Raw genomic sequence first — 25,484 nt, 5'->3', positions numbered from 1 at the left:
TCCCCCTCCGATAATATACCTTTCCAGTTATCATTGAGACACTTAGCGGCCAACGAGAAAACTTCACTTATAGGCTGGAGTTAAGTTTTTTAAGAAATTGTATTGCTAATAAAGCAGGCTAATTAACTTTTAACCAAACTCTATAGAGCTACACCTAAACTAAAAATTCTTATATCCGTAAAGATAAACTCACAGAAAATTCAAGTTTATTTCCCAGAAAAAATGGTGGCGTTAGTATCTAATTCTAAGTAGCTTACCCGTATCGTGCGTCCCTCTATAGATCCCTTCGTCCATGTTTAAACTTATTTGAAATTATCTCAAAAACGATTGAAGAAGTTCTAACACGCCATGCTCATATATTACATGGAAAATAATATTTAAACAAAATTTTTCTAAAATTTATATTATTAAATTATCATGGAAATTTGTTGAAATAAAATGGGAAATAAAAAACTTGGCTGCCAATAATTTCTAAGATATCCATAAAAGTAGGCTTAAAGAGTTTGAATAAGCAATCTTGTCAAATAAGGGAAGTTAAAATATCGACATTTCTACAGTTCCAACGGTTATGCGAATTATGAAACCAAATAATCAATAACTACGATAACTTTATCGTATATACGGTATAGCTCCGAAAATTTTCAACTTCCTTTTCTAGGTGGTTGTTTTGACGTAAAAATCAATTATTTATTCACCACCCGCCCCAATAGTGTAACTGAATTCGAAATCAGATGCAAATTAAAAATATCCTGACTTTCTTCGCCAAACATTTTCTTTTTTTTATTTTATTCATTATAATATTTCAATTGAAATTGGTATAACCATAACCAAAAATATTTATTATTTTAACTTAATATGAAATTACTTTCATATTTATTGTGAACAAGTGTTGTAAGTCGGAAAATGACCGAGGCCTCTTTTCCGGAAAATTTTCCGTATTTTTCCGAAAAAAATAAAAAAACTTTTCATTCCACGATTAGTCTAATATATTGTTTGCAAATTTAAATAAAGCGGCATTTTCGCCTTATTTTTTCGAATCTAAAAGTAAAACTAAAGACTAGTTCAAACTGATTAACAATGTAACACTATTAATGTTTTGTTGTATGTTTACTGATATTAGACATTTTATATCGGTAAAAAGTTAAAAACATTAAAAACCTTTAAAAATTAATTTATGTTTAATTTTTTTATTTTTCCGATTTTAAACGTTGGTAGACTTTTTGGGGAACCAATTTTAAACGTTGGTACACTTTTTGGGGAACCAATTTAAAACGTTGGTACACTTTTTGGGGAACCAATTTAAAACGTTGGTACACTTTTTGGGGAACCAATTTAAAACGTTGGTACACTTTTTGAGGGAAAAATTTTAAACGTTGGTGCACTTTTTGGGGGACCAATTTTGAACGTTGGTACACTTTTTGGGGGACCAATTTTGAACGTTGGTACACTTTTTGGGGAACCAATTTTGAACGTTGGTACACTTTTTGGGGGACCGATTTTGAACGTTGGTACACTTTTTGGGGGCCGATTTTGAACGTTGGTACACTTTTTGTGGGACCGATTTTATTTTATTTTTATTTTATTTTCCCGGAAAATTACCAACACTACTGTTTGGTATGTTCAACCCATCAGAAGCAATGGTCCAATTTAGAACTGAAAACAAGCAACATTTGGGGAAAAATGGTAAATGCCAAATAGACCCATATTCGGGTACTTCGGTACATCGTTTATAATACGCGCTTCCCCCCTTTTCCCCCATATTTATCCCCCTCTGCCTCCCCCCATTGATCTCCATCCATATCTAAATTAATAGCGTGTATGGTTTAAAAAAATTGGGCCACTGATTTAATTTCTTGCATTGTCCGCGTGGTCCCTGAGTACAACGTACGTTCCGTTTCGTCATATATATATATATATATATATATATATATATGAAGATTAAAGATCTTCTCCTTACCCTGATTGGCCTTTTCCCCTTTCGCCGGGAGTCCATTTTTACCGCGGTAGTTGCTCTTTTCTTCGGCAGATGTCGCTTATAAATATTCCATTAGGTTAGCTCAAGCTGGCGTACGTGGGGCAGTGATGGGCACGCCTCGCTCGTTTTAGAGATGCTCGGAGCGTTTGGAGTCGTAATGAGCGCTTACTTTCTTAGAATTGAGAGTTATATTTAGTTATTCATGAGTGAGACCATCGAGATCCTAAATTTGAGCTTGATTAAATGAGATTAGAGCTGCATTTAGTCAAAAATTGACTTACTGAGACGCGAAAATTATAATAAGCCTAAAAAGCTATTCTAGGCTATTAAATCTACGCTTCTATTTTATATTAATTTGTTGATTATATATCGTATATGATGAATCGGAGTAAAAACGTTTTTCCAAAATGGCTGCCTGTGGTCTTTTCAGCAGATAAATTCTGGCTAGCAGACGACAAAATCCGATTTACTCCTTTACATCTCAGAAGCAGTAAAAAGAGTAGCCCTAATACTCCGGAACAGGCCAATAGTTTATGGGCCGGAGTAATTCTCATGCCTCGTACAGGCGAATAAAACGTTTTAGGGTAAAAAGTGTACACTTTAAGTCGGAGAACAGGCGAAAAGAAACCACCTAATTTAAGGTTTAAGTGGATTTAAAGAACTGATTGAGTTTTCTACCTTCGTTGACCCGGTTTGATGAGATGAGCTTAATATATTGCATTGTAACCCGGCCACCTGAACTAATGGCTATAAAAGTCGCTTGATGACTTAGGCCTAAGGTGGTGCCAAGGGTATTCGCCTAGCCGATTCCGAGGGGCAGATCACTAGCATGATTATTAGGTCACCCTCCAATGTTTAAATTGGATTTAATCGAGATTGAAATGATTAAATCAAATTAAATCATGATTGAAATTATTAAATCAAATGCAATCATGATTGAAATGACTAAATCAAATGAAATCATGATTGAAATTATTAAATCAAATGCAATCATGATTGAAATGACTAAATCAAATGAAATCATGATTGAAATTATTAAATCGTGATTGAAAGGATTAAATCTCGATTAAAATGATTAAAATGATTAAATCGTAATTAAATCGTGATTGAAATTATTAAATCTCGATTAAAATGATTAAATCTTGATTATATTGATTAAATAGTGATTACATTGATTAAATCTTGATTATATTGATTAGATCGTGATTACGTTGATTAAATCTTGATTATATTGATTAGATCGTGATTACGTTGATTAAATCTTGATTATATTGATTAAATAGTGATTAAAAGTTGGGTGGTGGAGTGGTTAGCACTTTCACCTCGCAGCAAGAGGAGCGGAGTTCGATCCCAGCTTGTGGCACTGGGTGAAAACTCGGAACAACTCCTTCTGCGTTGAGTTTGCAAGTTCTCTCCCCACTGGTTTAAGGGGTTTTCCCCGAGATCTTCGGTTTCCCCTTCCATAAAAACTTGTTGAGGTAAACGGTAATAGTTAGTGTTAGGGAGCTGTTGGCTCGCTTGAAGGGCTTCCCACCACCCTCCTACGCATTGTAACCCGGTCATCTGAATTAATGACTTTAAAAAAGTCGCTTGATGACTTGGGTGGTGCGTTGGGTATCAACCTAGCTGATTGTTATTTATTATTATTAAAATGATTAAATCGTGATTAAAATGATTTAATCACGATTAAATTTTTAATCATTAAATATTGATTAATAGGCCACTTTAAAGCTTAGTGATCTGCCCATCGGCTGATTATTATTGTTATTATTATTATTATTATTATTATTATTATTATTATTATTATTATTATTATTATTATTATTATTATTATTATTATTATTATTATTATTATTATATTATCTTTGAGTTGAGCGCAAGAGAGCTTTAGTAGTATTTAATTCGAAAATGAGCGAATTTAGAGATCAGTAAATGCGTTTGATACGAGTGGATATGTGAGAGACATTAACTAAACTGCTCTTGAAAAGATCGTGAGTCAGGTTAGCATGAGCGGTTTGTGAGATGAGATGGAATTTTAAGAAAATGCCCATCACTGGGGTGAGGGAGGGGGAAAGGCGCCTTTCTCGAATTATTCTTCTGTCGCCAACAACGCCGCCTATCGGGTAGAAATGTAGGCGCCACCGATAGCCTACTATAAATCATAACCTATTTTATCCTCGCCTTTCGTTTTTGGAGCTAATATTTTTCGGATGGTTTTAATCCCTGTATACAAATCCGTTATTACGATGATTTTGTAAATAATACGTATTGTTATCTCTTAATATTTCGTTTCGTATCTTTGATGGGTTTCTGATCTGAATTTCAACACCAACCGTGGTTTTTTATCATTAACAATATGGATGGAGGAAAGGTAAGGAGTCGTATTGTACTACAATTTTAAACCGGGTGGAGGAAAGGTAAGGAGTCGTACTGTACTACAATTTTAAAGCGAGTGGAGGAAAGGTAGGGAGTCGTATTGTAATACAATTTTAAAGCGTCATTATGACGCTATACTCAGTTGCAGGTTAAGAAAGGCAAAATATCTCAGTATATTTGGCGGAAAGAAAAATATTCAATATTGGTGGATCGCTATAGTACAACAATTGCCCACACGAGGGCTCGCGTTTCTTACTATCGTCTGCTATTATGTCCGCTATTTTATTTCCCGATGATATTTAGAAAGTAGTTTTAGCCTGTCAAAATTATTTTTGACATTTAGAAATTAGATCTAAATAATTGAGTTAACTGATACCTTAATAATAACAATAATATACCACTAAACAGACGACGGGTCAAAGGTTTCAGTGACGTCACGGAATATATAAAAAAATCGAACACCCAAAAATCGGTCACCTATATACCAACGTTTAAAATTAATCGCCCAAAAAATGTACCAACGTTTAAAATTGGTCCTCCAAAAAATGTACCAACGTTTAAAATTGGTTCCCCAAAAAGTATACCAACGTTTAAAATTGGTCCCCAAAAAGTATACCAACGTTTAAAATTGGTCCCCTAAAAGTATACCAACGTTTAAAATTGGTCCCCTAAAAGTATACCAACGTTTAAAATTGGTCCCCTAAAAGTATACCAACGTTTAAAATTGGTCCCCTAAAAGTATACCAACGTTTAAAATTGGTCCCCTAAAAGTATACCAACGTTTAAAATTGGTCCCCTAAAAGTATACCAACGTTTAAAATTGGTCCCCTAAAAGTATACCAACGTTTAAAATTGGTCCCCTAAAAGTATACCAACGTTTAAAATTGGTCCCCTAAAAGTATACCAACGTTTAAAATTGGTCCCCCTAAAAGGGTATCAACGTTTAAAATTGGTCCCCCAAAAAGTGTTCAACGTTTAAAATTGGTCCTCCAAAAAGTGTACCAATTCGTTTAGATTTGGTTCCCCAAAAAGTACACCAACGTTTAAAATTGGTCCTCGTAAAAGTGTATCAACGTTTAAAATTGGTCCCCCTAAAAGTGTATCAACGTTTAAAATTGGTTCCGCCAAAAAGTGTACCAACGTTTAAAACTGGTCCTCCAGAAAGTGTACCAATTCGTTTAGAATTGGTTCCCCAAAAAGTATACCAAAGTTTAAAATTGGTCCCCCTAAAAGTGTATCAACGTTTAAAATTGGTCCCCCTAAAAGTGTACCAACTTACAAAATTGGTTCCCCAAAAAGTGTACCAACTTTTAAAATTGGTTCCCCAAAAAGTGTACCAACGTTTAAAATTGGAAAAATAAAAATTTGAAACATAAATTACTTTTTAAGGGTTTTTAATGTTTTTAACTTTTTAAGGGTTTTTAATGTTTTTAACTTTTTATCGATATAAATAGTCTAATAACAGTAAACATACTACAAAACAATAATAGTGTTACATTATTAATCAGTTTAAACTAGTCTAGAGGTTTAGTTTTACTTTTAGATTCGAAAAAATGAGGTGAAAAGGCCGCTTCACTTAATTTTTCAAACAATATATTAGACTAATCATGGAATGAAAACGTTTTTTAATTTTTTTCGGAAAAATACGGTAAATTTTCCGGAAAAAAGGACTCTGTCATTTTCCGACTTACAACACTACAATTAATTAATTTGTTGGGCAAACTAATTGCCTTTTAAATGTCTGAACACTCATTGAAGTCGAAAATAATAAATAGCTTAAAGGATGGTCAGTATAAAAGTATAAAAATAAACAACAGCGAAGATATTTTAACCGCGTCCAGAAATAAACCGAATTCTCGACTTCGTGAAAGGTCAAATAATAGTAATGTCCAAGACGAATGTTCTGGCGTCCATTTTATTTTCCTTTTGCGGGGGTATCTCGGGGGGGGGGGGGGGGGGGGCAAGAAAGACGTTTTTCTACCCTGGTGGTCATTTGTGTTTTTTCGCCAGCCCCGCCAAACAAATAGGAATTTACTGCCCGGGATATGGCCAACTTCGGTGGAGATAACTGACCCCCCCCCTTCCCTTGGACTCCTTTCCCCCCTGGTCATCTTGGAACCTCTCTTTCCGCTCTTCGAAGGAAGCAACATGTCCTCGCCAGTTTCCAAAAGGCGGAAGTAACCGATTTATTGATACCCGATTGACGTCTGGGAGATCAATTACCTTTCCCCTCTATTGTTGATTAGTCCGAAGAGTGTTTGATTAATGGTCGATTAATTAAATGTGTCAATCAAAGTCGATTAATTTCGGTAAATCGAAGCTGTAATTGATTAGTTACAACAAGAACGTTTTTAGGGTACTGAGAATGTGAGAGGCTAATTTTTGAAGTCTGCTAGCGTTATTTACTACCAGACGTTTATAATATACCTCTAAATTTAAAATATTTCTAGCTACTTGTGCAAGACAAACTAATAAGGAGTAAAATACAACGAAGATTAAAAGTGCGCAAAAATGCTTATTTAAAGGGGAACGGTCAAGCTTTAACCAGTTAGATAGCCCTATAGCCCATTAAAAACTAAAATTTATTGCGAAAACCGCATCAAAAAATACTGAGTGGTTAATTTTTAATAAAATAAAGAAATTTCGGGAAATCGAAAAGCACGCGTCCGCCGCGACACCTGGTGAGAAGTCGGTGAGACAGAAAAACAACGTAAAAGCATGCGTCCGCCGCGACACCTGGTGAGAAGTCGGTGAGACAGAAAAACAACGTAAAAGCGCGCGCTGCTGAAGACGCAAAAAATTTGTTTTGCACGCGTGGCGCGTTCCAGTTAAGCTAAGCCTAAATTGCACGATTTTAAAAGTTAGGATAGTTCACAAATCGCTCATACGGGGTTAGGGGCGCTGGCCGAAGCCCCTAAGATGGCGGCTAAAATTCAAACCCAAACACCTGGCGTTATTTTTCGTTTCAACTTTTTGGGCCAAAAGCTATTTTTTTCAAGACGAAAAAAGTACGTGTTAATATATTGAACGTCTTGTTAATCTTTTGATACGGAAATAAGGCCATATTTGGAAAAGCTTTGGCCGTTCCCCTTTAAAATTAAACACGACTAGTTTTGGTCGCGTTATTGGACCGCTGATGACGCGACCGGGTTTAATTTTATAATTTTTTAAATAAACATTTTTGTGCACTTATAATCTTCGTTGTATTTTACTCTTAATTAGTTTAATATACCTCTTAAAAGATAAATATCCATCTAAGCGCCTAAAATGAAACGTGTACCTTTGCGGGGTTGACGGCTATTCTGTTGGGCGCGAAATTTTCCAAAGATTACCCAATGGTTATAACCAAGTTTACTTGTGACTGTGAAAAAATACAGAGAACTGGCAGATTGTAAGGTTTATCGAAATATTTGTCGAAAATTTTAATTTTCATCAAATTTCCTAAAAAAAAAAGCTTTTACCCAAATTTGATCCTATTGACCATTTTGGTAAAGTATTGTTAAATTTCATATTTTTTTTCATTTTTGTAAAATAAGGTAGGAGGAACCTGTGAAACTAAAAAAATTACATAATTTTTCCCAGTGTTGTTAATTTTCCGGAAAAATATAATACAGAAAAATTTCCAGAAAATTTTCCGGAAAAATAAAAAATTGAAACATAAATTACTTTTTAAGGGTTTTTGATGTTTTTATCTTTTTATCGATATAAAATGTCTAATATCAGTTAACATACTACAAAACATGAATAGTGTTAAATTGTTAATCAGTTTAAACTAGTCTAGAGGTTTAGTTTTACTTTTTGATTCGAAAAAATGAGGCTAAAAGGCCGCTTTATTTAAATTTTCCGGAAAAAAGGCCTCGGTCATTTTTCGGAAAATTTTCCGACTTACAACATTTCTTAAATTTTTCCAATGGAGTTTTTTTCGTTTGAAGTAGCCAAAAACATTTTCGGTTGCCATGGCAAAACGGAAGCCCATTGCAACTTTTCCCTTTTCGAAATTTCATGTAACCCTAAGGTCTACACACCACCCTAGTTTCAACAAAATCGGTGAGAATCACTTCGGGTAGTCTCCTTGTCAGTGGCTTCGATACGTGTCTAGGTTAACGGTAATAGTTAGTGTAGGGAGCTGTTGGCTCGATCTCGTGGCATGCAGGGCTTGCCACCATCCTCCTACGCATTGTAACCCGGCCACCTGAATTAAGGGCTTCAAAAGTCGCATGATGACTTAGGCCTAAGGTGGTGCCTTGGGTATTAAAACTCTAAATAGCAAACATTTTTATCTCCCTCTTACTAAACTAGGCAATGACCTCTGAACTTTAAAATGTCGGGTCAGCTTCGCGCGCTTTCTTCTTCCTGACCTGTATCGTGTAACAAACGGTAAGTTACATAATTTGTGAACTTATGCCTAGATATTTACTGCAATAATAAGAAATTTAATTTGCATTACAAAATACTATTTTTGTTGAAATAAATGTATTTGGATTTGTCTATATTAATATTCAATATTTAAAATTGTACAAATTCCCATTCAGTCAACAGAGGGCGCTACAAAATGCTTAGTAGGAGGAGCCTGATTATATAAGTAGTACATCATGTCACCACACTCCAATACTAAGTTTTTTTTTATTCTCAGCTGCTTCGATACGTGGATGATAATCGTTTGTAATCGGAAATTTAAACTCTAAATAGCAAACATTTTTCTCTCCCTCTCACTAAACTATGCAATGACCTCTGAACTTTAAAATGTCGGGTCATCTTCGCGCGCTTTCTCCTTGCTGACCTTTATCGTGTAACAAACGGTACGTGAAAGAGTAATCAATTAGTAGTAAAATACTGAGGCTAATAATATATTTTCGATATTACCTTCAACACATCTTCCCAAGACCCCCACTTGTTCCTGCCCCTCTACTTCTCTGATATATTTAGATAAATGGTTTTAATTTTGTCTGAGAGAGTGTGGAGTGTGTCGCCCCCTTTCGGTGGCTCTTTCAACAAGTTCTCTTTCTGCCATTTATTTCGGTTCAAATTCGGGTCTCCCCACCGTTAAGCCTTGGCTCGCATTCAACCCCCTCCACTAAGCCTTAGCTCCGAAGTATAGATTATCTTCCTTGTTCGTTTATTTTATTTTCGAAATGGATTTCCATTTTGGGGGAAATATACTGGTATGATTATATTTATTTAAATTGATCGGGAGCCTATATTAAGGGTGTCCCAAATTTATTAACCACTTTGGTCTAAAATATTTGGACTTTGTAGATCAGGAAAAATACGGAATTAACGGAGGTATTATCGTTTTGCTGGAGCTGCTCTTCAATAGGGTCACCATTGCTACGTTATTACACCGTTTTTAATATGATATTTCAATTTATTTTACTTTTTACCTAAAATACACTATTTTTAAATGTATTATAATATTACGGGAACAGTTTTAACACATCATAACTAAGTGGTTAGCGAAGTGGTGTAGCGAGTCCTAGTGTTCGGCATTCGATTAATTTTTATCCATGAATAAAATAAGCTCGGCTATATTTAAATAATATTTATTTAAATAACCAATAGTTGAATAAAAATTGTAAAATGTTTAAATAATCGAAAGTGAATAAGCCTATTATTTAAATAAATACCACTTTTATTCAAATAAATGCTTAGTTGAGTAAAAAACATAATTAAATAAGTTAAAATGATATTCTTTTTACCAACGTTTTTTAAATAAATCGGAAAATTTGTGGATAATGAATAAACAATTCCGAAACACTAGCGAGTCCCCCGGTTACCCTAACCATGCCCTAACCAAAACTGACTGGCAACCAGCTTAGTGGAGACTGCTATAAGGATCTCTAATTAATAAAAGTGACATGAATATTTAATTAAGATTAAACAAAGTATACGTTAGGTAATGCTCTCCAAATCATATAAAAATGTCCGCTATGTTACTGTTTAATTGGGCCTAAGACTATACATATAAACAAATCACTATGGTTACGTAACCTTAAACTGATCAGCTCACTGCCACTTAAAACTAAATTTATAATAAAAACAATATTAGAGTTCAGAGTTTAGTCTTACAAGTCTTAATCGTACGTAACGATAAGTACTAATTACGGTATACGAAATATCGATAGCCCACTGCATCTGACTTAGGCTAGGCGCTCACTGGCTTTCCGTTTCGTATCCGTCCTGCCTTCCACAAGCCATTGTCTCCGTTAAGTTACGGAGACGTTACGAAGAGCAGTGGGCGCCTGGCCCAACGCCACTTACAAGTGTTAGTGGATCGAATCCTTGGCTTGCGCAAGCGGGTGATTAAGAGGTAACTCGTGGTCCATACGGCTGGGAACGAGCCTGCAGTACTTGTTTTATAACGTTAAATAATTTAAACCACGTCGAAATATCACCGCACTGAACTTTTAGTTTTAGGTCTTACAAACATTTTCGGTTGCCATGGGAAAACTAAAGCCCATAGCAACTTTTCCCTTTGGCAATTTTCATACTACCATAAGGTCTACCTAACCCCCGAGTTTCAACAAAATCGGTGATAACCACCTCGGGTAGTCTCCTTGTTAGTTTTACCGCACTACGAGCAACTCTACTTTTTGAGTCTTGGCCATGGTTCCTCGAAACCAAAGACTATATATACGCTTCGCTTGCTAGACAGGCGTGTTCTATGTCTCAACTTGAATACCGATTGTGGCTCCATCTCGACGCTGGTTAAAATTTTCCCCTAGCTTGAGCTGTGTTACTAGTGGCGCCTCTAGCCGCGGGTCCAAATATGAACCCAGCTTTTACAGTGCTACAGAGGTGTTAACAGGTTTTTCCTAGGAACACGCCTGTCTAGTAAGCGAAGCGTATATATAGTCTTTGCTCGAAACCTCTGATGGCCTGACAAGATTTTGGCCCGCGCGCACAGAATGTACGTCACGGGTTTTACTCGAACGCTTTTAATACAAAAACCAAGAGTTTGGAAAGTTTTTGGAAAAATACAGCAAAATATACTACAACAATAGAGAACTAACTTTAGAGATCCTTATAGGAATATTTCTAGATATATATATATATAAAAGGGGGGAGGTTGACGGACCCCACCAAGCTGGCGCCCATCAATTGATACCCAACGCAAACAAGTTAGCCTAGTCCCATATGATTTTGAAAAATGCTAACTATAATTGTGTGTACTGGATATTTCGTCACAGTGGCTAGCACATTCGTCTCGCAGAAAGAGGAGCCGGGTTCGATCCCAGCTTGTGGCACTGGGTGAAAACTCGGAACAACTCATTCCGCGTTGAGTTTGTAAGTTCTCTCTCTGCTGGTTAGAGATTTTTCCTCCGAGCTCTTCGGTTTCTCCTTTCCATGAAAGCTTGTTGAGTGTAGGGAGCTGTTGGCGCGCGTGGCATGAAGAGCTTGCCCCCACCCTCCTACGCATTGTCACTGCCACCAGTAATTGCCTTCACAAGTCACTAGTTGACTTAGGCCTGTGTGGTTCCATGGGTATTAGCTTAGCTGTTTCTTTAGCTGAAAAAAGGTTTTTTAATATATACATTTGCAACTAAAAACGAATTTCGTCTATTTCAAAAATTTCCAAAATGTTTCAATAAATATTTATTTTTGTCTAAATCATGGTTCAATCTTAGACCAAGAAACACAGGGACGTCTCGCTCATAGCATACCCAACGCTTTATTTTTCGGCGGAACTTTGTTGCGGCTGCGGTAGGGAGAGGAGGGTTAGGTGATACAGATAGTCAATAGGCGCCATCCATGAGAGATAAAAATATCGTTTTTTAAAGAACTTGAAAAAAAATAATCAGCTAAGAGTTACATATTTTTAAATTATTTTATATTTTTTTAATATTTTAGGGACACAAATATTAAAAACATACCGGAAATTTAGTTTTTTGGAGCCATTCTGTTGCAGGCTACGTGCTGACAGATTGTAGGGCTGTGCACGTGACTCAAATAGCCAATAAAAATTGACTCACCTTCGCTACTAGCGACACAGCGCGAGATAAATAGGAAATAGGCAGCCGCAACGAAGCTTCGGGCGCGAAATATCTACCGTGCGACGTCCCTGTGTTTCTTGGTCTAAGGTTCAATATCTGTTCCTTGCGAGATTACAACTCTTGAATGCTTCCCAGCAAACTGATTAGTAAAGAAGCATGTTTTTATTAATATAATATCTATTTAACGAGATAAATAATGTTTAAACTAAAAAATATATTGTATTTTTTTACAAACTAATATCTTGAAAAAAAAATGGTTTATAAATAAGTTTATGTCCCTATACAGTTTAATTTTTACATTTTATTAATCTTTACTTGAAGTAATACCGGTTGTTAAATAATTATTACGAGTGTTACGCTGTATGCTTGCGTTGTTTGGCCCATTCGAAACGCCAGAATAGTTACACGATTAATTTTTATATGCTTACAAGTTCCAACTGATTCTAAAATAACAGTTGCGTTATCCTGAAATTATTACGATAGCTCCTATATCCGACTATCCGCAGATATTGTCAGATCTGACTTCATTGTTAACTGACATAAAGAAGATGAGCAGCTTTCAGATAGGGTTCGAAAACAAAAACCGACTTAAAAACCGACCTAAAAACAAAAACTTCAAATCTCAGATATGAAAACCCAACTTGTTCAATGTGAAATGATCACTTTAATATATATCTGAGATTCAATTGTAATGTGAATGTAAACTAGTCGATCACGACCTTTAAAGGATTCTCCAAAATATATTAAAATCTTATAATAAAAAATAAAATAAAAACGTCGATCACGACCTTTAAAGGATTCTCGAAAATATATTAAAATCTAATAAAAAAAATTAAATAAAAAAGTCGATCACGACCTTCAAAGGATTCTCCAAAATATATTAAAATCTTATAATAAAAAATAAAATAAAATAAAAAAGTCGATCACGACCTTTAAGGATTTAATAAAAATAACTAATAGAATAATAATAATACTTTATTAGTTAGCTTAAATTGAGTTAGTGTACATCTCGATAACGGACCAAGTCACATATGAATTTTAGGCCCTACCACAGACAGATAATTTCTAAATATTGATTATCACAAACAACAAATAAAAATAGAAATTAAAAACTAACAACACTAGAAATTACGAAAAATTACTTTTTATTGTGCCATATTTTTCTTTTATTATTATTATTCGTAGTTATGAATTATGGGCATTTTTTAAAATTTAATCAACGATTTTACATCGATAGTCATACATTAATTAAATAAATTTGCACCTTTATAGAAAATTGAATTTAGTTTTTTAGCAGTTTTAACTTAATTACGTCATGTGTACGATAGATTCGTATTATTTAAAGTGAAGTTATTACGAATGTAAACTGTTATGGACTTAATGATATGGAGTATACAACAAAAATCAAATATAAAGTGGTTTAGAATCACGTGTAATCATTTGTAATAGCGCGTGATCATCTGTAATCACGCGTATTCATTCGAATTCTCCCGTAACATAATTTTAAAGTTTTCGGTTGCCTGTGTACTCATCGTAATCATTCTGTACTCGTCGTAATCATTCTGTACTCATCGTATTAATTATGTACTCATCATAATCATTCTGTACTCATCGTAATAATTCTGTACTCATCGTATTAATTCTGTACTCATCGTAATCATTTTGTACTCATCGTAATCATTCTGTACTCATCGTAATCATTCTGTACTCATCGTAATCATTCTGTACTCATCGTATTAATTCTGTACTCATCGTACTCATTCTGTACTCATCGTAATAATTCTGTACTCATCGTATTAATTCTGTACTCATCGTATTAATTCTGTACTCATCGTAATCATTCTGTACTCATTGTAATCATTCTGTACTCATCGTAAAAATTCTGTACTCATCGTAATCATTCTGTACTCATCGTAATCATTTTGAACTCGTCGTAATAATTCTGTACTCATCGTAATCATTTTGAACACGTCGTAATAATTCTTTACTCATCGCAATAATTCTTTACTCATCGTATTCATTCTGTACTCATCGTATTAATTCTGTACTCATCGTAACCATTCTGTACTCATCGTAATCATTCTGTACTCATCGTAATCATTCTGTGCTCATCGTAATCATTCTGTACTCATCGTAATCATTCTGTACTCGTCGTAATAATTCTGTACTCATCGTAATCATTCTGTACTCATCGTAATCATTTTGAACACGTCGTAATAATTCTTTACTCATCGCAATAATTCTTTACTCATCGTATTCATTCTGTACTCATCGTATTAATTCTGTACTCATCGTAACCATTCTGTACTCATCGTAATCATTCTGTACTCATCGTAATCATTCTGTGCTCATCGTAATCATTCTGTACTCATCGTAATCATTCTGTACTCGTCGTAATAATTCTGTACTCATCGTAATCATTCTGTACTCATCGTAATCATTTTGAACACGTCGTAATAATTCTTTACTCATCGCAATAATTCTTTACTCATCGTATTCATTCTGTACTCATCGTATTAATTCTGTACTCATCGTAACCATTCTGTACTCATCGTAATCATTCTGTACTCGTCGTAATAATTCTGTACTCATCGTAATAATTCTGTACTCATCGTAATCATTCTGTACTCATCGTAATCATTTTGAACTCGTCGTAATAATTCTGTACTCATCGTAATCATTCTGTTCTCATCGTAATCATTCTGTACTCATCGTAATAATTCTGTACTCATCGTAATCATTCTGTACTCATCGTAATCATTTTGAACTCGTCGTAATAATTCTGTACTCATCGTAATCATTCTGTACTCATCGTAATCATTTTGAACTCATCGTAATCATTCTGTACTCGTCGTAATAATTCTGTACTCATCGTAATCATTTTGAACTCGTCGTAATAATTCTGTACTCATCGTAATCATTCTGTACTCATCGTAATCATTCTGTACTCATCGTAATCATTTTGAACTCGTCGTAATAATTCTGTACTCATCGTAATCATTCTGTTCTCATCGTAATCATTCTGTACTCATCGTAATAATTCTGTACTCATCGTAATCATTCTGTACTCATCGTAATCATTTTGAACTCGTCGTAATAATTCTGTACTCATCGTAATCATTCTGTACTCATCGTAATCATTTTGAAATCGTCGTAATAATTCTGTACTCATCGTAATCATTTTGAACTCGTCGTAATAATTCTGTACTCATCGTAATCATTCTGTAATCGTCGTAATCATTCTGTACTCATCGTAATAATTCTGTACTCATCGTAATCATTCTGTACTCATCGTAATCATTCTGTACTCATCGTATTAATTCTGTACTCATCGTACTCATTCTGTACTCATCGTAATAATTCTGTACTCATCGTATTAATTATGTACTCATCGTAATCATTCTGTACTCATCGTAATCATTCCATACTCATCGTATTAATTCTGTACTCATCGTAATCATTCTGTACTCATCGTAATCATTCTGTACTCATCGTAATCATTCTGTACTCATCGTAATCATTGTGTACTCATCGTAATCATTCTGTACTCAACGTAATCATTCTGTACTCATCGTAATCATTCTGTACTCGTCGTAATAATTATGTACTCATCGTAATCATTCTGTACTCATCGTAATCATTTTGAACTCGTCGTAATAATTCTGTACTCATCGTAATCATTCTGTACTCATCGTAATCATTCTGTACTCATCGTAATCATTTTGAACTCGTCGTAATAATTCTGTACTCATCGTAATCATTCTGTTCTCATCGTAATCATTCTGTACTCATCGTAATAATTCTGTACTCATCGTAATCATTCTGTACTCATCGTAATCATTTTGAACTCGTCGTAATAATTCTGTACTCATCGTAATCATTCTGTACTCATCGTAATCATTTTGAACTCATCGTAATCATTCTGTACTCGTCGTAATAATTCTGTACTCATCGTAATCATTCTGTACTCATCGTAATCATTTTGAACTCGTCGTAATAATTCTGTACTCATCGTAATCATTCTGTACTCATCGTAATCATTCTGTACTCATCGTAATCATTTTGAACTCGTCGTAATAATTCTGTACTCATCGTAATCATTCTGTTCTCATCGTAATCATTCTGTACTCATCGTAATAATTCTGTACTCATCGTAATCATTCTGTACTCATCGTAATCATTTTGAACTCGTCGTAATAATTCTGTACTCATCGTAATCATTCTGTACTCATCGTAATCATTTTGAAATCGTCGTAATAATTCTGTACTCATCGTAATAATTCTGTACTCATCGTAATCATTTTGAACTCGTCGTAATAATTCTGTACTCATCGTAATCATTCTGTAATCGTCGTAATCATTCTGTACTCATCGTAATAATTCTGTACTCATCGTAATCATTCTGTACTCATCGTAATCATTCTGTACTCATCGTATTAATTCTGTACTCATCGTACTCATTCTGTACTCATCGTAATAATTCTGTACTCATCGTATTAATTATGTACTCATCGTAATCATTCTGTACTCATCGTAATCATTCCATACTCATCGTATTAATTCTGTACTCATCGTAATCATTCTGTACTCATCGTAATCATTCTGTACTCATCGTAATCATTCTGTACTCATCGTAATCATTGTGTACTCATCGTAATCATTCTGTACTCAACGTAATCATTCTGTACTCATCGTAATCATTCTGTACTCGTCGTAATAATTATGTACTCATCGTAATCATTCTGTACTCATCGTAATCATTTTGAACTCGTCGTAATAATTCTGTACTCATCGTAATCATTCTGTACTCATCGTAATCATTCTGTACTCATCGTAATCATTTTGAACTCGTCGTAATAATTCTGTACTCATCGTAATCATTCTGTTCTCATCGTAATCATTCTGTACTCATCGTAATAATTCTGTACTCATCGTAATCATTCTGTACTCATCGTAATCATTTTGAACTCGTCGTAATAATTCTGTACTCATCGTAATCATTCTGTACTCATCGTAATCATTTTGAACTCATCGTAATCATTCTGTACTCGTCGTAATAATTCTGTACTCATCGTAATCATTCTGTACTCATCGTAATCATTTTGAACTCGTCGTAATAATTCTGTACTCATCGTAATCATTCTGTACTCATCGTAATCATTCTGTACTCATCGTAATCATTTTGAACTCGTCGTAATAATTCTGTACTCATCGTAATCATTCTGTTCTCATCGTAATCATTCTGTACTCATCGTAATAATTCTGTACTCATCGTAATCATTCTGTACTCATCGTAATCATTTTGAACTCGTCGTAATAATTCTGTACTCATCGTAATCATTCTGTACTCATCGTAATCATTTTGAACTCGTCGTAATAATTCTGTACTCATCGTAATCATTTTGAACTCGTCGTAATAATTCTGTACTCATCGTAATCATTTTGAACTCGTCGTAATAATTCTGTACTCATCGTAATAATTCTGTACTCATCGTAATCATTTTGAACTCGTCGTAAGAATTCTGTACTCATCGTAATCATTCTGTACTCGTCGTAATAATTCTGTACTCATCGTAATCATTTTGAACTCGTCGTAATAATTATGTACTCATCGTAATCATTCTGTACTCGTCGTAATAATTCTGTACTCATCGTAATCATTCTGTACTCGTCGTAATAATTCTGTACTCGTCGTAATAATTCTGTACTCATCGTAATCATTTTGAACTCGTCGTAATAATTCTGTACTCATCGTAATCATTTTGAACTCGTCGTAATTATTCTGTACTCATCGTAATCATTTTGTACTCATCGTAATCATTCTGTACTCATCGTAATCATTCTGTACTCATCGTAATCATTCTGTACTCATCGTATTAATTCTGTACTCATCGTACTCATTCTGTACTCATCGTAATAATTCTGTACTCATCGTATTAATTATGTACTCATCGTAATCATTCTGTACTCATCGTAATCATTCCATACTCATCGTATTAATTCTGTACTCATCGTAATCAATCTGTACTCATCGTAATCATTCTGTACTCATCGTAATCATTCTGTACTCATCGTAATCATTCTGTACTCATCGTAATCATTCTGTACTCAACGTAATCATTCTGTACTCATCGTAATCATTCTGTACTCGTCGTAATAATTATGTACTCATCGTAATCATTCTGTACTCATCGTAATCATTTTGAACTCGTCGTAATAATTCTGTACTCATCGTAATCATTCTGTACTCATCGTAATAATTCTGTACTCATCGTAATCATTTTGAACTCGTCGTAATAATTCTGTACTCATCGTAATCATTCTGTAGTCATCGTAATCATTTTGAACTCGTCGTAATAATTCTGTACTCATCGTAATCATTCTGTACTCATCGTAATCATTCTGTACTCATCGTAATCATTTTGAACTCGTCGTAATAATTCTGTACTCATCGTAATCATTCTGTTCTCATCGTAATAATTCTGTACTCATCGTAATAATTCTGTACTCATCGTAATCATTCTGTACTCATCGTAATCATTTTGAACTCGTCGTAATAATTCTGTACTCATCGTAATCATTCTGTACTCATCGTAATCATTTTGAACTCGTCGTAATAATTCTGTACTCATCGTAATCATTTTGAACTCGTCGTAATAATTCTGTACTCATCGTAATCATTTTGAACTCGTCGTAATAATTCTGTACTCATCGTAATCATTTTGAACTCGTCGTAATAATTCTGTACTCATCGTAATAATTCTGTACTCATCGTAATCATTTTGAACTCGTCGTAATAATTCTGTACTCATCGTAATCATTCTGTACTCGTCGTAATAATTCTGTACTCATCGTATTAATTATGTACTCATCGTAATCATTCTGTACTCATCGTAATCATTCCATACTCATCGTATTAATTCTGTACTCATCGTAATCATTCTGTACTCATCGTAATCATTCTGTACTCATCGTAATCATTCTGTACTCATCGTAATCATTCTGTACTCATCGTAATCATTCTGTACTCATCGTAATCATTCTGTTCTCATCGTAATCATTCTGTACTCATCGTAATAATTCTGTACTCATCGTAATCATTCTGTACTCATCGTAATCATTTTGAACTCGTCGTAATAATTCTGTACTCATCGTAATCATTCTGTACTCATCGTAATCATTTTGAACTCATCGTAATCATTCTGTACTCGTCGTAATAATTCTGTACTCATCGTAATCATTTTGAACTCGTCGTAATCATTTTGAACTCGTCGTAATAATTCTGTACTCATCGTAATCATTCTGTAGTCATCGTAATCATTTTGAACTCGTCGTAATAATTCTGTACTCATCGTAATCATTCTGTACTCATCGTAATAATTCTGTACTCATCGTAATCATTCTGTACTCATCGTAATCATTTTGAACTCGTCGTAATAATTCTGTACTCATCGTAATCATTCTGTACTCATCGTAATCATTTTGAACTCATCGTAATCATTCTGTACTCGTCGTAATAATTCTGTACTCATCGTAATCATTCTGTAGTCATCGTAATCATTTTGAACTCGTCGTAATAATTCTGTACTCATCGTAATCATTCTGTACTCATCGTAATCATTCTGTACTCATCGTAATCATTTTGAACTCGTCGTAATCATTTTGTACTCATCGTAATCATTCTGTACTCATCGTAATCATTCTGTACTCATCGTAATCATTCTGTACTCATCGTATTAATTCTGTACTCATCGTACTCATTCTGTACTCATCGTAATAATTCTGTACTCATCGTAATCATTCTGTACTCATCGTAATCATTTTGAACTCGTCGTAATAATTCTGTACTCATCGTAATAATTCTGTACTCATCGTAATCATTTTGAACTCGTCGTAATAATTCTGTACTCATCGTAATCATTTTGTACTCATCGTAATCATTTTGAACTCGTCGTAATAATTCTGTACTCATCGTAATCATTTTGAACTCGTCGTAATAATTCTGTACTCATCGTAATCATTTTGAACTCGTCGTAATTATTCTGTACTCATCGTAATCATTTTGTACTCATCGTAATCATTCTGTACTCATCGTAATCATTCTGTACTCATCGTAATCATTCTGTACTCATCGTATTAATTCTGTACTCATCGTACTCATTCTGTACTCATCGTAATAATTCTGTACTCATCGTATTAATTATGTACTCATCGTAATCATTCTGTACTCATCGTAATCATTCCATACTCATCGTATTAATTCTGTACTCATCGTAATCATTCTGTACTCATCGTAATCATTCTGTACTCATCGTTATCATTCTGTACTCATCGTAATCATTCTGTACTCATCGTAATCATTCTGTACTCATCGTAATCATTCTGTTCTCATCGTAATCATTCTGTACTCATCGTAATAATTCTATACTCATCGTAATCATTCTGTACTCATCGTAATCATTTTGAACTCGTCGTAATAATTCTGTACTCATCGTAATCATTCTGTACTCATCGTAATCATTTTGAACTCATCGTAATCATTCTGTACTCGTCGTAATAATTCTGTACTCATCGTAATCATTCTGTAGTCATCGTAATCATTTTGAACTCGTCGTAATAATTCTGTACTCATCGTAATCATTCTGTACTCATCGTAATCATTCTGTACTCATCGTAATCATTTTGAACTCGTCGTAATCATTTTGTACTCATCGTAATCATTCTGTACTCATCGTAATCATTCTGTACTCATCGTAATCATTCTGTACTCATCGTATTAATTCTGTACTCATCGTACTCATTCTGTACTCATCGTAATAATTCTGTACTCATCGTATTAATTATGTACTCATCGTAATCATTCTGTACTCATCGTAATCATTCCATACTCATCGTATTAATTCTGTACTCATCGTAATCATTCTATACTCATCGTAATCATTCTGTACTCATCGTAATCATTCTGTACTCATCGTAATCATTCTGTACTCATCGTAATCATTCTGTACTCAACGTAATCATTCTGTACTCATCGTAATCATTCTGTACTCGTCGTAATAATTATGTACTCATCGTAATCATTCTGTACTCATCGTAATCATTTTGAACTCGTCGTAATAATTCTGTACTCATCGTAATCATTCTGTACTCATCGTAATCATTCTGTAGTCATCGTAATCATTTTGAACTCGTCGTAATCATTTTGAACTCGTCGTAATAATTCTGTACTCATCGTAATCATTCTGTAGTCATCGTAATCATTTTGAACTCGTCGTAATAATTCTGTACTCATCGTAATCATTCTGTACTCATCGTAATAATTCTGTACTCATCGTAATCATTCTGTACTCATCGTAATCATTTTGAACTCGTCGTAATAATTCTGTACTCATCGTAATCATTCTGTACTCATCGTAATCATTTTGAACTCATCGTAATCATTCTGTACTCGTCGTAATAATTCTGTACTCATCGTAATCATTCTGTAGTCATCGTAATCATTTTGAACTCGTCGTAATAATTCTGTACTCATCGTAATCATTCTGTACTCATCGTAATCATTCTGTACTCATCGTAATCATTTTTAACTCGTCGTAATCATTTTGTACTCATCGTAATCATTCTGTACTCATCGTAATCATTCTGTACTCATCGTAATCATTCTGTACTCATCGTATTAATTCTGTACTCATCGTACTCATTCTGTACTCATCGTAATAATTCTGTACTCATCGTAATCATTCTGTACTCATCGTAATCATTTTGAACTCGTCGTAATAATTCTGTACTCATCGTAATAATTCTGTACTCATCGTAATCATTCTGTACTCATCGTAATCATTTTGAACTCGTCGTAATAATTCTGTACTCATCGTAATCATTTTGTACTCATCGTAATCATTTTGAACTCGTCGTAATAATTCTGTACTCATCGTAATCATTTTGAACTCGTCGTAATAATTCTGTACTCATCGTAATCATTTTGAACTCGTCGTAATTATTCTGTACTCATCGTAATCATTTTGTACTCATCGTAATCATTCTGTACTCATCGTAATCATTCTGTACTCATCGTAATCATTCTGTACTCATCGTATTAATTCTGTACTCATAGTACTCATTCTGTACTCATCGTAATAATTCTGTACTCATCGTATTAATTATGTACTCATCGTAATCATTCTGTACTCATCGTAATCATTCCATACTCATCGTATTAATTCTGTACTCATCGTAATCATTCTGTACTCATCGTAATCATTCTGTACTCATCGTTATCATTCTGTACTCATCGTAATCATTCTGTACTCATCGTAATAATTCTGTACTCATCGTAATCATTCTGTTCTCATCGTAATCATTCTGTACTCATCGTAATAATTCTGTACTCATCGTAATCATTCTGTACTCATCGTAATCATTTTGAACTCGTCGTAATAATTCTGTACTCATCGTAATCATTCTGTACTCATCGTAATCATTTTGAACTCATCGTAATCATTCTGTACTCGTCGTAATAATTCTGTACTCATCGTAATCATTCTGTAGTCATCGTAATCATTTTGAACTCGTCGTAATAATTCTGTACTCATCGTAATCATTCTGTACTCATCGTAATCATTCTGTACTCATCGTAATCATTTTGAACTCGTCGTAATCATTTTGTACTCATCGTAATCATTCTGTACTCATCGTAATCATTCTGTACTCATCGTAATCATTCTGTACTCATCGTAATCATTCTGTACTCATCGTATTAATTCTGTACTCATCGTACTCATTCTGTACTCATCGTAATAATTCTGTACTCATCGTATTAATTATGTACTCATCGTAATCATTCTGTACTCATCGTAATCATTCCATACTCATCGTATTAATTCTGTACTCATCGTAATCATTCTATACTCATCGTAATCATTCTGTACTCATCGTAATCATTCTGTACTCATCGTAATCATTCTGTACTCATCGTAATCATTCTGTACTCAACGTAATCATTCTGTACTCATCGTAATCATTCTGTACTCGTCGTAATAATTATGTACTCATCGTAATCATTCTGTACTCATCGTAATCATTTTGAACTCGTCGTAATAATTCTGTACTCATCGTAATCATTCTGTACTCATCGTAATAATTCTGTACTCATCGTAATCATTTTGAACTCGTCGTAATAATTCTGTACTCATCGTAATCATTCTGTAGTCATCGTAATCATTTTGAACTCGTCGTAATAATTCTGTACTCATCGTAATCATTCTGTACTCATCGTAATCATTCTGTACTCATCGTAATCATTTTGAACTCGTCGTAATAATTCTGTACTCATCGTAATCATTCTGTTCTCATCGTAATCATTCTGTACTCATCGTAATAATTCTGTACTCATCGTAATCATTCTGTACTCATCGTAATCATTTTGAACTCGTCGTAATAATTCTGTACTCATCGTAATCATTCTGTACTCATCGTAATCATTTTGAACTCGTCGTAATAATTCTGTACTCATCGTAATCATTTTGAACTCGTCGTAATAATTCTGTACTCATCGTAATCATTTTGAACTCGTCGTAATAATTCTGTACTCATCGTAATAATTCTGTACTCATCGTAATCATTTTGAACTCGTCGTAATAATTCTGTACTCATCGTAATCATTCTGTACTCGTCGTAATAATTCTGTACTCATCGTATTAATTATGTACTCATCGTAATCATTCTGTACTCATCGTAATCATTCCATACTCATCGTATTAATTCTGTACTCATCGTAATCATTCTGTACTCATCGTAATCATTCTGTACTCATCGTAATCATTCTGTACTCATCGTAATCATTCTGTACTCATCGTAATCATTCTGTACTCATCGTAATCATTCTGTTCTCATCGTAATCATTCTGTACTCATCGTAATAATTCTGTACTCATCGTAATCATTCTGTACTCATCGTAATCATTTTGAACTCGTCGTAATAATTCTGTACTCATCGTAATCATTCTGTACTCATCGTAATCATTTTGAACTCATCGTAATCATTCTGTACTCGTCGTAATAATTCTGTACTCATCGTAATCATTCTGTAGTCATCGTAATCATTTTGAACTCGTCGTAATCATTTTGAACTCGTCGTAATAATTCTGTACTCATCGTAATCATTCTGTAGTCATCGTAATCATTTTGAACTCGTCGTAATAATTCTGTACTCATCGTAATCATTCTGTACTCATCGTAATCATTCTGTACTCATCGTAATCATTTTGAACTCGTCGTAATAATTCTGTACTCATCGTAATAATTCTGTACTCATCGTAATCATTCTGTTCTCATCGTAATCATTCTGTTCTCATCGTAATAATTCTGTACTCATCGTAATCATTCTGTACTCATCGTAATCATTTTGAACTCGTCGTAATAATTCTGTACTCATCGTAATCATTCTGTACTCATCGTAATCATTTTGAACTCATCGTAATCATTCTGTACTCGTCGTAATAATTCTGTACTCATCGTAATCATTCTGTACTCATCGTAATCATTCTGTACTCATCGTAATCATTTTGAACTCGTCGTAATAATTCTGTACTCATCGTAATCATTCTGTAGTCATCGTAATCATTTTGAACTCGTCGTAATAATTCTGTACTCATCGTAATCATTCTGTACTCATCGTAATCATTCTGTACTCATCGTAATCATTTTGAACTCGTCGTAATAATTCTGTACTCATCGTAATAATTCTGTACTCATCGTAATCATTCTGTACTCATCGTAATCATTTTGAACTCGTCGTAATAATTCTGTACTCATCGTAATCATTTTGTACTCATCGTAATCATTTTGAACTCGTCGTAATAATTCTGTACTCATCGTAATCATTTTGAACTCGTCGTAATAATTCTGTACTCATCGTAATCATTTTGAACTCGTCGTAATTATTCTGTACTCATCGTAATCATTTTGTACTCATCGTAATCATTCTGTACTCATCGTAATCATTCTGTACTCATCGTAATCATTCTGTACTCATCGTATTAATTCTGTACTCATCGTACTCATTCTGTACTCATCGTAATAATTCTGTACTCATCGTATTAATTATGTACTCATCGTAATCATTCTGTACTCATCGTAATCATT

The sequence above is a fragment of the Leiobunum rupestre genome, chromosome 1 (genome assembly GCF_980474605.1).
Source record: "Leiobunum rupestre chromosome 1, qqLeiRupe1.1.hap1, whole genome shotgun sequence".
Classification (NCBI taxonomy): domain Eukaryota; kingdom Metazoa; phylum Arthropoda; class Arachnida; order Opiliones; family Sclerosomatidae; genus Leiobunum; species Leiobunum rupestre.
The sequence above is the reverse complement of the archived record's forward strand: the minus strand, read 5'-3'. Positions refer to the sequence as shown.